This window comes from Pan paniscus, chromosome 3 (genome assembly GCF_029289425.2).
Source record: "Pan paniscus chromosome 3, NHGRI_mPanPan1-v2.0_pri, whole genome shotgun sequence".
Classification (NCBI taxonomy): domain Eukaryota; kingdom Metazoa; phylum Chordata; class Mammalia; order Primates; family Hominidae; genus Pan; species Pan paniscus.
The window spans coordinates 14,754,667-14,768,116 of NC_073252.2; the positions used below are offsets into that span (position 1 = coordinate 14,754,667).

General features: G+C 39.3%; 1 long non-coding RNA gene across 1 annotated transcript in view; it reads right to left on the reverse strand.

The window, feature by feature from the left end:
• Window positions 1-400: 400 nt before the first annotated feature.
• Window positions 401-13,450, reverse strand: part of LOC117979918 (uncharacterized) — a 377,793-nt gene continuing 364,743 nt past the window's right edge. Inside the window, exon 5 of the long non-coding RNA XR_010111922.1 lies at window positions 401-479. This is a non-coding gene — a long non-coding RNA (uncharacterized LOC117979918). The remainder of the gene's footprint in view (window positions 480-13,450) is intronic.

Sequence of the window (13,450 nt, forward strand, 5' to 3'; positions counted from 1 at the left end):
ACTACAGGTTTTAAACAAAATGTTTGTTTTGGAAATCAAAATCTGCTTTCCCCAATGAATAATTTAATACATTTTGTGTAGCTGAATGTCTTTTTTTTTTCTCTCTCTCTTGAAATAATACAGGTAATAGATCTTTCTTATTCACAGCTCTTTGTAAATTATCTGAAATTCTGCCAGCATTTAAAGCTGGATTAAAATGCTGGCTGCCTCGTCCTCCGTTAACATTTGCTTTGTTCAGAACGTGACTACTGGATAGATGAAGGATCAGGATGATTCAGAAAAGAAATATATAGCATTTGCAAAGGACTTGAATGATAAATTACTGAGCATTCCCCAAATGCCAGCATCACATCACAGATCTCCTTACCTAGACCGAGGCAGCCTCCAGGGTTAATCATTTCTTCTTTTGGTGTCTGGGTAGTAAAGTCTGAAATACAGAAATATCCAAGACATCTGTGGTTCTTGAGACTTTCTTTCAGCTGTGAAGTTTAGGGAAGAAGAGATTTGTTACTCTGACTCACTCCATCATTGATGGCAACACCAAATAAAGTATTTATCATTTCTCTTGTTAAATGTAAACATTTAAACATTAAGCATTTCTTGAGACTCTGTTATACATTAAGCACAATGCTAGGCATTGTGGTAATTTGTATTTGAATTTTAATCCTGTTTTTTAAAAGCTTATGAGTCCTTAGGAAAACCATAATTCAGCCTAGCCTCAATTTTCTTATTATTTAAAGTCAGTAGAGGCAATTTCTGACAATATGGCAGAGAAAACTTGAATAGATTCCCCTTCAACAGTCCTGTGATAAATTTATAAAAATTCTGGCAAAATATTTTCAATATTTTGAAAACATTAAACAATTTTAGATTAAAAATATTTTTAAATATAAACCAATTTATATGTAAATATATGTTTATATCCAAGTTCGAAATAAAGCAAAATATACATGTGAAAAAAATGTAGATAGAACTCAAAGTCATAATAATAAGGACCATCTGATACCATGGCAAAACCTAGAGGTGTTGGTCTCATTTAAAAGACAGAATGAGACAAAGGATTAAGATGTGGAAGCAGGACTAGCTTGCAGTTCCCACTTGGATGGACAGAGCAGTGTATGGAGACACAGTGAACTTTTGCTCCAAGAACTACCTCAGGAACATAACAGGAAACCCGAGAGAATTCATAGACCCCTGGAATGAACTGGATCACCACTGCAGGCTCCCTGAGATGCCAAAAATCTGTAAATCTGCTTGCTTTCTCACTGGGGAGGCTTGTGGTCTGGGGCAAGTTCTCAGCCCTGGTCACTGACTGCCTGGAGATGGTGCTCTTGGAGGGGCACGGTTGGAGTGAGACCAGCCTTTAGGACTGCCAGCTGCATGGGAGCAGGGTGAAGCCAGTGACTGCCAGCTTCCCCCCACTTCCCTGGTGACCTGTATGACTCAGCAGAGGCAGCCATAATCCCCCTGGGAATATAACTCCACTGGACTGGGAACTATACCCCTGTCCCCCACACCAGCCACAGCAAGCCCCATCCAAGGAGAGGTTGACCTCAAACTTGCCTATCTCTGCCCCTACCTGGTGGTCTTTCTCTACGTGCCCTGGCAGCCAAAAACAAAGGTCATAATCTCTTGGGAGCCCTATGGTCCTGCCCACTACCTGAGAATCCTGAATACTTTACCAGGTGTCCCTACAGCAAGTTTGTATCCTCCCTGTAGGACCACAGTTTTGATACACTCTTGAAAGTGCCACCTTTTGGCTGGCAGCTAACCAACACAAAAGCAGTGCACTAAACAAAAACACAACCAAGGACCCTCACAGAGTCCACTTCACTCCCCTGTTATCTCTGCTGGAGCAGGTGCCCGTATCCATAGCTGCAAGACCTGAAGACAGATCACATCGCAGAACTCTTTGCAGACACTCCCCAGTACCAGCCCGGAGGACAGTAGCTCCACTGGGTGGCTAGACCCAGAAGAGCAAAATCAATTACTACAATTTGGCTCTCAGGAAGCCCCATTCCTAGGAAAAGGGGGAAACTACCACATCAAGGGACCACCCCATGGGACAAAAGAATCTGAACAGTAGTGCTTGAATCCCAGATGATCCCTCTGATGTAGTCTACCCAAATGAGAAAGAACCAGAAAAACAATTCTGGTAATATGACAAAATAAGGTTATAAATGAGAAAGAACCAGAAAAACAATTCTGGTAATATGACAAAATAAGGTTATTTAACACCCCCCAAAATTTCATACCAGCTCACCAGCAATGGATCCAAACCAAGATAAAATCTCTGAATTGCCAGAAAAAAGAATTCAGAAGGTCAAATATTAAGGTAATCAAGGAGGCACCAGACAAAGGTGAAGTCCAACTTAAAGAAACCAAAAACATGATATAGGATATGAAACGAACATTTTTCAGTGAAATAGCATGAATAAAAAATAATAACAACTTATAGAAATCAAGAGCACAGAGAAATGCAAAATGTACTGAAAACCTCAGCAATAGAATCAAACAAGCAGAACAAAGAACTTCAGAGCTCAAAGACAAGGCTTTTGAATTAACCCAATCCATCGAAAACAAAGAAAAAAGAATTAGAAAAATGAACAAAGCCTCCGAGAAGTTTAGGACTATGTTAAATGTCCATATCTAAGAATAATTGGTGCTCTTGAGGAAGAAGAGAAATCTAAAAGTTTGGAAAACGTATTTGGGGGAAAAATCAAGGAAAATTTCCCCAGCCTTGGTACAGATCTAGACATCCAAATACAAGAAGCTCAAAAAATACCTGGGAAATTCATTATAAAAGATCGTCATCTAGGCACATAGTCATCAGGTTATTACAGTTCAGCTATAAGGAAGCCCCAGATTATCTAAAATCAAGACAAAAGAGAGAATTTTAAGAGCTGTGAGACAAAAGCATCCGGTAGCCTATAAAGAAAAACCTATCAGATTAACAGCAGATTTCTCAGCAGAAACCATACAAGCTAGAAGGGATTGGGGTCCGATTTTTAACGTCCTTAAACAAAACAATTATCAGCCAATAATTTTATATCCAGTGAAGCTAAGCTTCATAAATGAAGGAAAGATATAGTCTTTTCCACACAAACATGTGCTGAGAGGATTCAACACTATCAAGCCAGAACTACAAGAATTGCTAAAAGGAGCTCTAAATTTTGAAACAAATCATAAAATACATCAAAATAGAATCTCCTTAAAGCATAAACTTCAGAGGACCTATATAACAATAACACAAGGGGGGAAAAACAAGGTATTCTGGAAAAAAAATAGCATGATGAATAGAATAGTACCTCATATCTCATTACTACCATTGAATGTAAATGGCCTAAAGGCTCCACTTGAAAGGTACAGAATGGCAGAACGAATAAGAATTCACCAACCAAGTGTCTATTGTCTTCAGAAGATCCACCTAACACATAAGGACTCCCATAAACTTAAGGTAAAGGGGTAGATAAAGATATTCCATGCAATGGACACCAAAAGCAAGCAGGAGTAGCTATTCTTATATCAGACAAAACAAACTTTAAAGCAATAGCAGTTAAAAAAAAAAAGACAGAGACATTAATGATAAAAGGACTAATCTAACAGGAAAATATCACAATTCTAAATATATATGCACCTATCACTGGAGCTCACAAATTTTTAAAGCAATTAGTACTAGACCTAAGGAATGAGATAGATGGCAACACAATAATAGTGGGGGACTTTAATACTCCACTGACAGCACTAGACAGGATCAAGACAGAAAGTCAACAAAGAAACAATGAACTCGGGAGGAGCCAAGATGGCCGAATAGGAACAGCTCCGGTCTACAGCTCCCAGCGTGAGCGACGCAGAAGAAGGGTGATTTCTGCATTTCCATCTGAGGTACCAGGTTCATCTCACTAGGGAGTGCCAGACAGTGGGCGCAGGTCAGTGGGTGCATGCACCCTGTGCGAGCTGAAGCAGGGTGAGGCATTGCCTCACTTGGGAAGCGCAAGGGGTCAGGGAGTTCCCTTTTTGAGTCAAAGAAAGGGGTGACAGACAGCACCTGGAAAATCGGGTCACTCCCACCCGAATACTGCACTTTTCCGACCAGCTTAAAAAATGGCGCACCATGAGATTATATCCCACACCTGGCTTGGAGGGTCCTACACCCACGGAGTCTCCCTGATTGCTAGCACAGCAGTCTGAGATCAAACTGCAAGGTGGCAGCGAGGCTGGGGGAGGGGCGCCCACCATTGCCCAGGCTTGCTTAGCTAAACAAAGCAGCCAGGAAGCTCCAACTGGGTGGAGCCCACCACAGCTCAAGGAGGCCTGCCTGCCTCTGTAGGCTCCACCTCTGGGGGCAAGGCACAGACAAAAAGACAGCAGTAACCTCTGCAGGCTTAAATGTCCCTGTCTGACAGCTTTGAAGAGAGCAGTGGTTCTCCCAGCACGCAGCTGGAGATCTGAGAACTGGCAGACTGCCTCCTCAAGTGGGTCCCTGACCCCTGACCCCTGAGCAGCCTAACTGGGAGGCACCCCCCCAGCAGGGCACACTGACACCTCACACAGCAGGGTATTCCAACAGACCTGCAGCTGAGGGTCCTGTCTGTTAGAAGGAAAACTAACAAACAGAAAGGACATCCACACCAAAAACCCATCTGTACATCACCATCATCAAAGACCAAAAGTAGATAAAACCACAAAGATGGGGAAAAAACAGAACAGAAAAACTGGAAACTCTAAAAAGCAGAGCACCTCTCCTCCTCCAAAGGAACTCAGTTCCTCACCAGCAACGGAACAAAGCTGGATGGAGAATGACTTTGACGAGCTGAGAGAAGAAGGCTTCAGACAATCAAATTACTCTGAGCTACAGGAGGACATTCAGACCAAAGGCAAAGAAGCTGAAAACTTTGAAAAACATTGAGAAGAATTTATAACTAGAATAACCAATACAGAGAAGTGCTTAAAGGAGCTGATGGAGCTGAAAACCAAGGCTTGAGAACTACGTGAAGAATGCAGAAGCCTCAGGAGCCGATGAGATCAACTGGAAGAAAGGGTATCAGCGATGGAAGATGAAGTGAATGAAATGAAGCAAGAAGGGAAGTTTAGAGAAAAAAGAATGAAAAGAAATGAGCAAAGCCTCCAAGAAATATGGGACTATGTGAAAAGACCAAATCTATGTCTGATTGGTGTACCTGAGAGTGATGGGTAGAATGGAACCAAGTTGGAAAACACTCTGCAGGATATTATACAGGAGAACTTCCCCAATCTAGCAAGGTAGGCCAACATTCAGATTCAGGAAATACAGAGAACACCACAAAGTTACTCCTCGAGAAGAGCAACTCCAAGACACATAATTGTCAGATTCACCAAAGTAGAAATGAAGGCAAAAATGTTAAGGGCAGCCAGACAGAAAGGTCGGGTTACCCTCAAAGGGAAACCCATCAGAATAACAGCGGATCTCTCGGCAGAAACCCTACAAGCCAGAAGAGAGTGGGCGCCAATATTCAACATTCTTAAAGAAAAGAATTTTCAACCCAGAATTTCATATCCAGCCAAACTAAGCTTCATAAGTGAAGGAGAAATAAAATCCTTTACAGACAAGCAAATGCTGAGAGATTTTGTCACCACCAGGCCTGCCCTAAAAGAGCTCCTGAAGGAAGCACTAAACATGGAAAGGAACAACCAGTACCAGCCACTGCAAAATCATGCCAAAATGTAAAGACCATCAAGATTAGGAAGAAACTGCATCAACTAATGAGCAAAATAATCAGCTAACATCATAATGACAGGATCAGATTCACACATACCAATATTAACTTTAAATATAAATGGACTAAATGCTCCAATTAAAAGACAGACTGGCAAACTGGATAAAGAGTCAAGACCCATCAGTGTGCTGTATTCAGGAAACCCATCTCACATGCAGAGACACACATAGGCTCAAAATAAAAGGATGGAGGAAGATCTACCAAGCAAATGGAAAACAAAAAAAGGCAGGGGTTGCAATCCTAGTCTCTGATAAAACAGACTTTAAACCAACAAAGATCAAAAGAGACAAAGAAGGCCATTACCTAATGGTAAAGGGATCAACTCAACAAGAAGAGCTAACTATCCTAAATATATATGCACCCAATACAGGAGCACCCAGATTCATAAAGCAAGTCCTGAGTGACCTACAAAGAGACTTAGACTCCCACACATTAATAATGGGAGACTTTAACACCCCACTGTCAACATTAGACAGATCAACGAGACAGAAAGTCAATAAGGATACCCAGGAATTGAACTCAGCTCTGCACCAAGAGGACCTAATAGACATCTACAGAACTCTCCACCCCAAATCAACAGGATATACATTTTTTTCAGCACCACACCACACCTATTCCAAAATTGACCACATACTTGGAAGTAAAGCTCTCCTCAGCAAATGTAAAAGAACAGAGATTATAACAAACTATCTCTCAGACCACAGTGCAATCAAACTAGAACTCAGGATTAAGAATCTCACTCAAAACTGCTCAAATACATGGAAACTGAACAACCTGCTTCTGAATGACTACTGGGTACATAACGAAATGAAGGCAGAAATAAATATGTTCTTTGAAACCAACGAGAACAAAGACACAACATACCAGAATCTCTGGGACGCATTCAAAGCAGTGTGTAGAGGGAAATTTATAGCACAAAATGCCCACAAGAGAAAGCAGGAAAGATCCAAAATTGACACCCTAACATCACAATTAAAAGAACTAGAAAAGCAAGAGCAAATACATTCAAAAGCTAGCAGAAGGCAAGAAATAACTAAAATCAGAGCAGAACTGAAGGAAATAGAGACACAAAAAACCCTTCAAAAAATTAATGAATCCAGGAGCTGGTTTTTTGAAAGGATCAACAAAACTGATAGACCACTAGCAAGACTAATAAAGAAAAAAGAGAAGAATCAAATAGACACAATAAAAAATGATAAAGGGGATATCACCACCGATCCCACAGAAATACAAACTACCATCAGAGAATACTACAAACACCTCTACGCAAATAAACTAGAAAATCTAGCAGAAATGGATAAATTCCTCGACACATACACTCTCCCAAGACTAAACCAGGAAGAAGTTGAATCTCTGAATAGACCAATAACAGGATCTGAAATTGTGGCAATAATCAAGAGTTTACCAACCAAAAAGAGTCCAGGACCGGATGGATTCACAGCCGAATTCTACCAGAGGTACAAGGAGGAACTGGTACCATTCCTTCTGAAACTATTCCAATCAACAGAAAAAGAGGGAATCCTCCCTAACTCATTTTATGAGGCCAGCATCATTCTGATACCAAAGCCGGGCAGAGACACAACCAAAAAACAGAATTTTAGACCAATATCCTTGATGAACATTGATGCAAAAATCCTCAATAAAATACTGGCAAAATGAATCCAGCAGCACATCAAAAAGCTTATCCACCATGATCAAGTGGGCTTCATCCCTGGGATGCAAGGCTGGTTCAATATACGCAAATCAATAAATGTAACCCAGCATATAAACAGAGCCAAAGACAAAAACCATATGATTATCTCAATAGATGCAGAAAAAGCCTTTGACAAAATTCAACAATGCTTCATGCTAAAAACTCTCAATAAATTAGGTATTGATGGGACCTATTTCAAACTAATAAGAGCTATCTATGAAAAACCCACAGCTAATATCATACTGAATGGGCAAAAACTGGAAGCATTCCCTTTGAAAACTGGCACAAGACAGGGATGCCCTCTCTCACCACTCCTATTCAACATAGTGTTGGAAGTTCTGGCCAGGGCAATTAGGCAGGAGAAGGAAATAAAGGGTATTCAATTAGGAAAAGAGGAAGTCAAATTGTCCCTGTTTGCAGACGACATGATTGTATATCTAGAAAAGCCCATTGTCTCAGCCCAAAATCTCCTTAAGCTGATAAGCAACTTCAGCAAAGTCTCAGGATACAATATCAATGTACAAAAATCACAAGCATTCTTATACACCAACTCAGGATACAAAATCAGTGTACAAAAATCACAAGCATTCTTATACACCAAGAACAGACAAACAGAGAGCCAAATCATGAGTGAACTCCCATTCACAATTGCTTCAAAGAGAATGAAATACCTAGGAATACAACTTACAAGGGATGTGAAGGACCTCTTCCAGGAGAACTACAAACCACTGCTCAATGAAATAAAAGAGGATACAAACAAATGGAAGAACATTCCATGCTCATGTGTAGGAAGAATCAATATCGTGAAAATGGCCATACTGCCCAAGGTAATTTACAGATTCAATGCCATCCCCATCAAGCTACCAATGCCTTTCTTCACAGAATTAGAAAAAACTACTTTAAAGTTCATATGGAACCCAAAAAGAGCCCACATCACCAAGTCAATCCTAAGCCAAAAGAACAAAGCTGGAGGCATCACACTACCTGACTTCAAACTACAGTACAAGGCTACAGTAACCAAAACAACATGGTATTGGTACCAAAACAGAGATATAGATCAATGGAACAGAACAGAGCCCTCAGAAATAACACCGCATATCTACAATTATCTGATCTTTGACAAACCTGAGAAAAACAAGAAATGGGGAAAGGATTCCCTATTTAATAAATGGTGCTGGGAAAACTGGCTAGCCATATGTAGAAAGCTGAAACTGGATCCCTTCCTTACACCTTATACAAAAATCTATTCAAGATGGATTAAAGACTTAAACATTAAACCTAAAACCATAAAAACCCTAGAAGAAAACCTAGGCATTACCATTCAGGACATAGGCATGGGCAAGGACTTCATGTCTAAAACACCAAAAGCAATGGCAACAAAAGCCAGAATTGACAAATGGGATCTACTTAAACTAAAGAGCTTCTGCACAGCAAAAGAAACTACCGTCAGAGTGAACAGGCAACCTACAAAATGGGAGAAAATTTTTGCAACCTACTCATCTGACAAAGGGCTAATATCCAGAATCTACAATGAACTCAAACAAATTTACAAGAAAAAAACAAACAACCCCATCAAAAAGTGGGCAAAGGCCATGAACAGACACTTCTCAAAAGAAGACAGACATTTATGCAGCCAAAAAACACATGAAAAAATGCTCACCATCACTGGCCATCAGAGAAATGCAAATCAAAACCACTATGAGATACCATCTCACACCAGTTAGAATGGCAATCATTAAAAAGTCAGGAAACAACAGGTGCTGGAGAGGATGTGGAGAAATAGGAACACTTTTACACTGTTGGTGGGACTGTAAACTAGTTCAACCATTGTGGAAGTCAGTGTGGCGATTCCTCAGGGATCTAGAACTAGAAATACCATTTGACCCAGCCATCCCATTACTTGGTATACACCCAAAGAACTCTAAGTCATGCTGCTATAAAGACACATGCACACGTATGTTTATTGCGGCATTATTCACAATAGCAAAGACTTGGAACCAACCCAAATGCCCAACAATGATAGACTGGATCAAGAAAATGTGGCACATATACACCATGGAATACTATGCAGCCATAAAAAATGATGAGTTCATGTCCTTTGTAGGGACATGGATGAAATTGGAAAGCATCATTCTCAGTAAACTATCGCAAGAACAAAAAACCAAACACTGCATATTCTCACTCATAGGTGGGAATTGCACAATGAGATCACATGGACACAGGAAGGGGAATATCACACTCTGGGGACTGTGGTGGGGTGGGGGGAGGGGGGAGGGATAGCATTGGGAGATATACCTAATGCTAGATGACTAGTTAGTGGGTGCAGCGCACCAGCATGGCACATGTATACATATGTAACTAACCTGCACAATGTGCACATGTACCCTAAAACTTAAAGTATAATTAAAGAAAGAAAAAAAAAGAAACAATGAACTCACCGGGCACAGTGGCACAAAGAAACAATGAACTCGCCTGTAATCCCAGCACTTTGGGAGGCCAAGGTGGGGGATCACGAGGTCAGGAGTTTGAGACCAGCCTGACCAACATGGTGAAACTCCATCTCTACTAAAGATAAAAAAATTAGCTGGGCATGGTGGCCGGCACCTGTAATCCCAGCTACTCAGGAGGCTGAGGCAGGAGAATTGCTTGAATCCGGGAGGCGAAGGTTGCAGTGGATGAAGGTTGCAGTGAGCCGAGATCATACCATTGCACTCCAGCCTGGATGACAGAGCAAGACTCTGTCTCAAAAAAAAAAAAAAAAAAAAGAAACAATGAACTTAAACTATACCCTACAACAAATGGACTTAACAGATATTTACAGAACATTCTACCCAATAACTGCAGAATATACATTCTACTTACCAGCACAGGGAACAGTCCCCAAGATAGGCCATATGATAGGCCCCAAAACAAGTCTCAATAAATTTAAGAAAATCAAAATTATATCAAGGAAATTAAAATTATGTCACTCTCAGACCACAGTGGAATACAATTGAATACCCACTCCAAAAGGAATTCTCAAATCCATGCAAATACATGGAAATTAAATAACCTGCTCCTGAATGACTGTTGAGTCAACAATGAAATCAAGATGGAAATTTAAAAATTATTTGAACTGAACTATAATCGGGACACAACCCATCAAAACCTCTGGCATATGGCAAAAGCGGGGCTAAGAGGAAAGTTCACAGCATTAAATGTCTACATCAAAAAATCTAAAAGACCACAAATAAACAATCTCTGGTCACACCTCATGGAACTGGAGAAACAAGAACAATTCAAACCCAAACCCAGCAGAAGAAAAGAAATAAAGATCAGAGAAGAAATAAATGAAATTGAAACAAAATCTACAAAATATAAATGAAAAAAACAAAGCTGGTTCTTTGTAAAGATAAATAAAATTGATAGACCGTTAACAAGATTAACCAAAAAGACAAGAGAGAAGATCCAAATAAGCTCAATTGGATATGAAACGAGGGATATTACAGCTTGAGAACAGAACTACAAAAGATTATTCAAGGCTCCTATGAATACCTTTATATGCACAAACTAGAAAACCTAAAGGAGAGGGATAAATAGAAATATACAGCCCCCTAGATTAAACCAGCAAGTTATAGAATCTTTGAACAGATGAATAACAATCAGTGAGTTTGAAATGGTATTAAAAAAAAAAGTCAACAGAAAAAAATCCAGGACCAGATGGATTCACAGCTGAATTATATCAGACATTCAAATAAGAATTAGTACCAACCCTATTGACATTATTCCACAGGATAGAGAAAGAGGAAATCCTCCCTAAATCGTTCTATGAAGCCAATATCACCCTAATATCAAAACCAGGAAAAAGACATAACAAAGAAGGAAAACTACAGACCAATATCCCTGATAAATATAGATGCAAAAATCCTCAACAAAATACTAGTGAACCAAATCCAACAGAACATCAAAAAGATTACCTACCATGATCAAGTGGGTTTCATACCAGAGATGCAGGGATGGTTTTACATATGTAAGTCAATAAGTGTGATACAGTACACAAACAAAATTAAAAACAAAAATCACATGTTCATCTCAATAGATGCAGAAAAAGCATTTGACAAAATCCAGAATCCTTTTTTTTGATTAAGACTCCCAGCAAAATCAGCATAGAAGGGACATTCCTTAAGGTAATAAAAGCCATCTATGACAAACCCACATCCAACATTATACTGAATGGGGAAAAGTTGAAAACACTTCCTCTGAGAACTGGAACAAGACAAGGATGTCCACTTTCACCACTTCTCTTCATTATAGTAGTGGAAGTCCTAGCCAGTTCCATGAGACAAGAGAAAGAAATAAAGGGCATCCAAATTGGTAAAAAGGAAGTCAAACTGCTACTGTTTGCTGATGATATGATTGTATACTTAGAAAACCCTAAAGAATCATTCAAAAAGCTCCTAGAACTGGTAAATGAATTAAGCAAAGTTTCAGGATACAAAATTGTCGTACACATATCAGTAACTTGTTACACACCAACAGTAACTAAGCTGAGAATCAAATAAAAAACTCAATCCCTTTTACAATAGCTGAAAAAAAAAATACCTAGGGATATACTTAACCAAGGACATGAAAAGCTTCTCCAAGGCAAACTACAAAACACTGCTGAAAGAAATTATGGATGACACAAGCAAATGGAAACACATCTAATGCTCTTGGATGGGTAGAATCAATATTGCAAAAATGACTATACTGCCAAAAGCAGTCTACAAATTCAATGCAATTTCCAGAAAAATACCACCATCATTCTTCACAGAACTAGAAAAAGCAATCCTAAAATTCATATGGAACCAAAAAAGAGCCCACAGAGCCAAAGCAAGACTATGCAAAAAGAGCGAATATGGAGGCATCACATTATCCAACTTCAAATTGTAGTATAAGGCATAGACATCAAAACACCATGGTAGTGGTATAAAAATAGGCACATAGACCAATGAAACAGAACAGAGAACCCAGAAATAAAGCCAAATCCAGTCACCTGATCTTCAACAAAGCAAACAGAAACATGAAATAGGAAAAGGACACCCTATTCAAAAAATGGTGCTGGGATAATTGGTAAGTCACATGTAGGAGAATAAAACTGGATCCTCATCTCTCACCTTATGCAAAAATCAACTCAAGATGGATCAAAGACTTAAGTCTGAGATCTGAAGCCATGAAGATTCTATAAGATAACATCAGAAAAACCCTTCTAGACACTGGCTTAAGCAAGGATTTCATGACCAAGAACCCCACAGCAAATGTAACAAAAATAAAGATAAATAGGTGGGACTTAATTAAACTAAAAAGCTTCTGCACAGCAATAGAAATAATCAGAAGAGTTAACAGAACCCACAACCCACAGAATGGGAGAAAAATCTTCACAGTCTATACATCTAACAAAGTACTAATATCCCAAATCTACAAAGAACACAAACAAATCAGTAAGAAAAAAAAATCTCATCAAAAAGTGGGCTAAAGATATGAATAGACAATTCTCCAAAGAAGGTATACAAATGACAAAAAAGGATATGGAAAAATACTGAATATCACTAATTATCAGGGAAATGCAAATGAAAATCACAATGCAATACCACCTCATCTCTGCAAGAATGGCCGTAATCAAAAAATCAAAAAATAATATGGTAAGGTGAAAAGGGAACACTTTTACACTGTTGGTGGGAGTGTAAACTAGTACAACCACTGTGGAAAACAGTGTGGAGATTCCTTAAAGAACTAAAAGTAGATCTATTGTTTGATTCTGCCATCCCACTACTAGGTATCTACCCAGAGGAAAATAAGTCATTATACCATAAAAATACTTGCACACACGTTTATAGCAGCACAATTTGCAATTGCAAAAATATGGGACCACCCCAAATGCCTATCAATGAACGAGTGGATACAGAAAATGTGGTATATATGTACCAAGGAATACTACTTAGCCATAAAAAGGAATGAAATAATGGCATTTGCAGCAACCTGG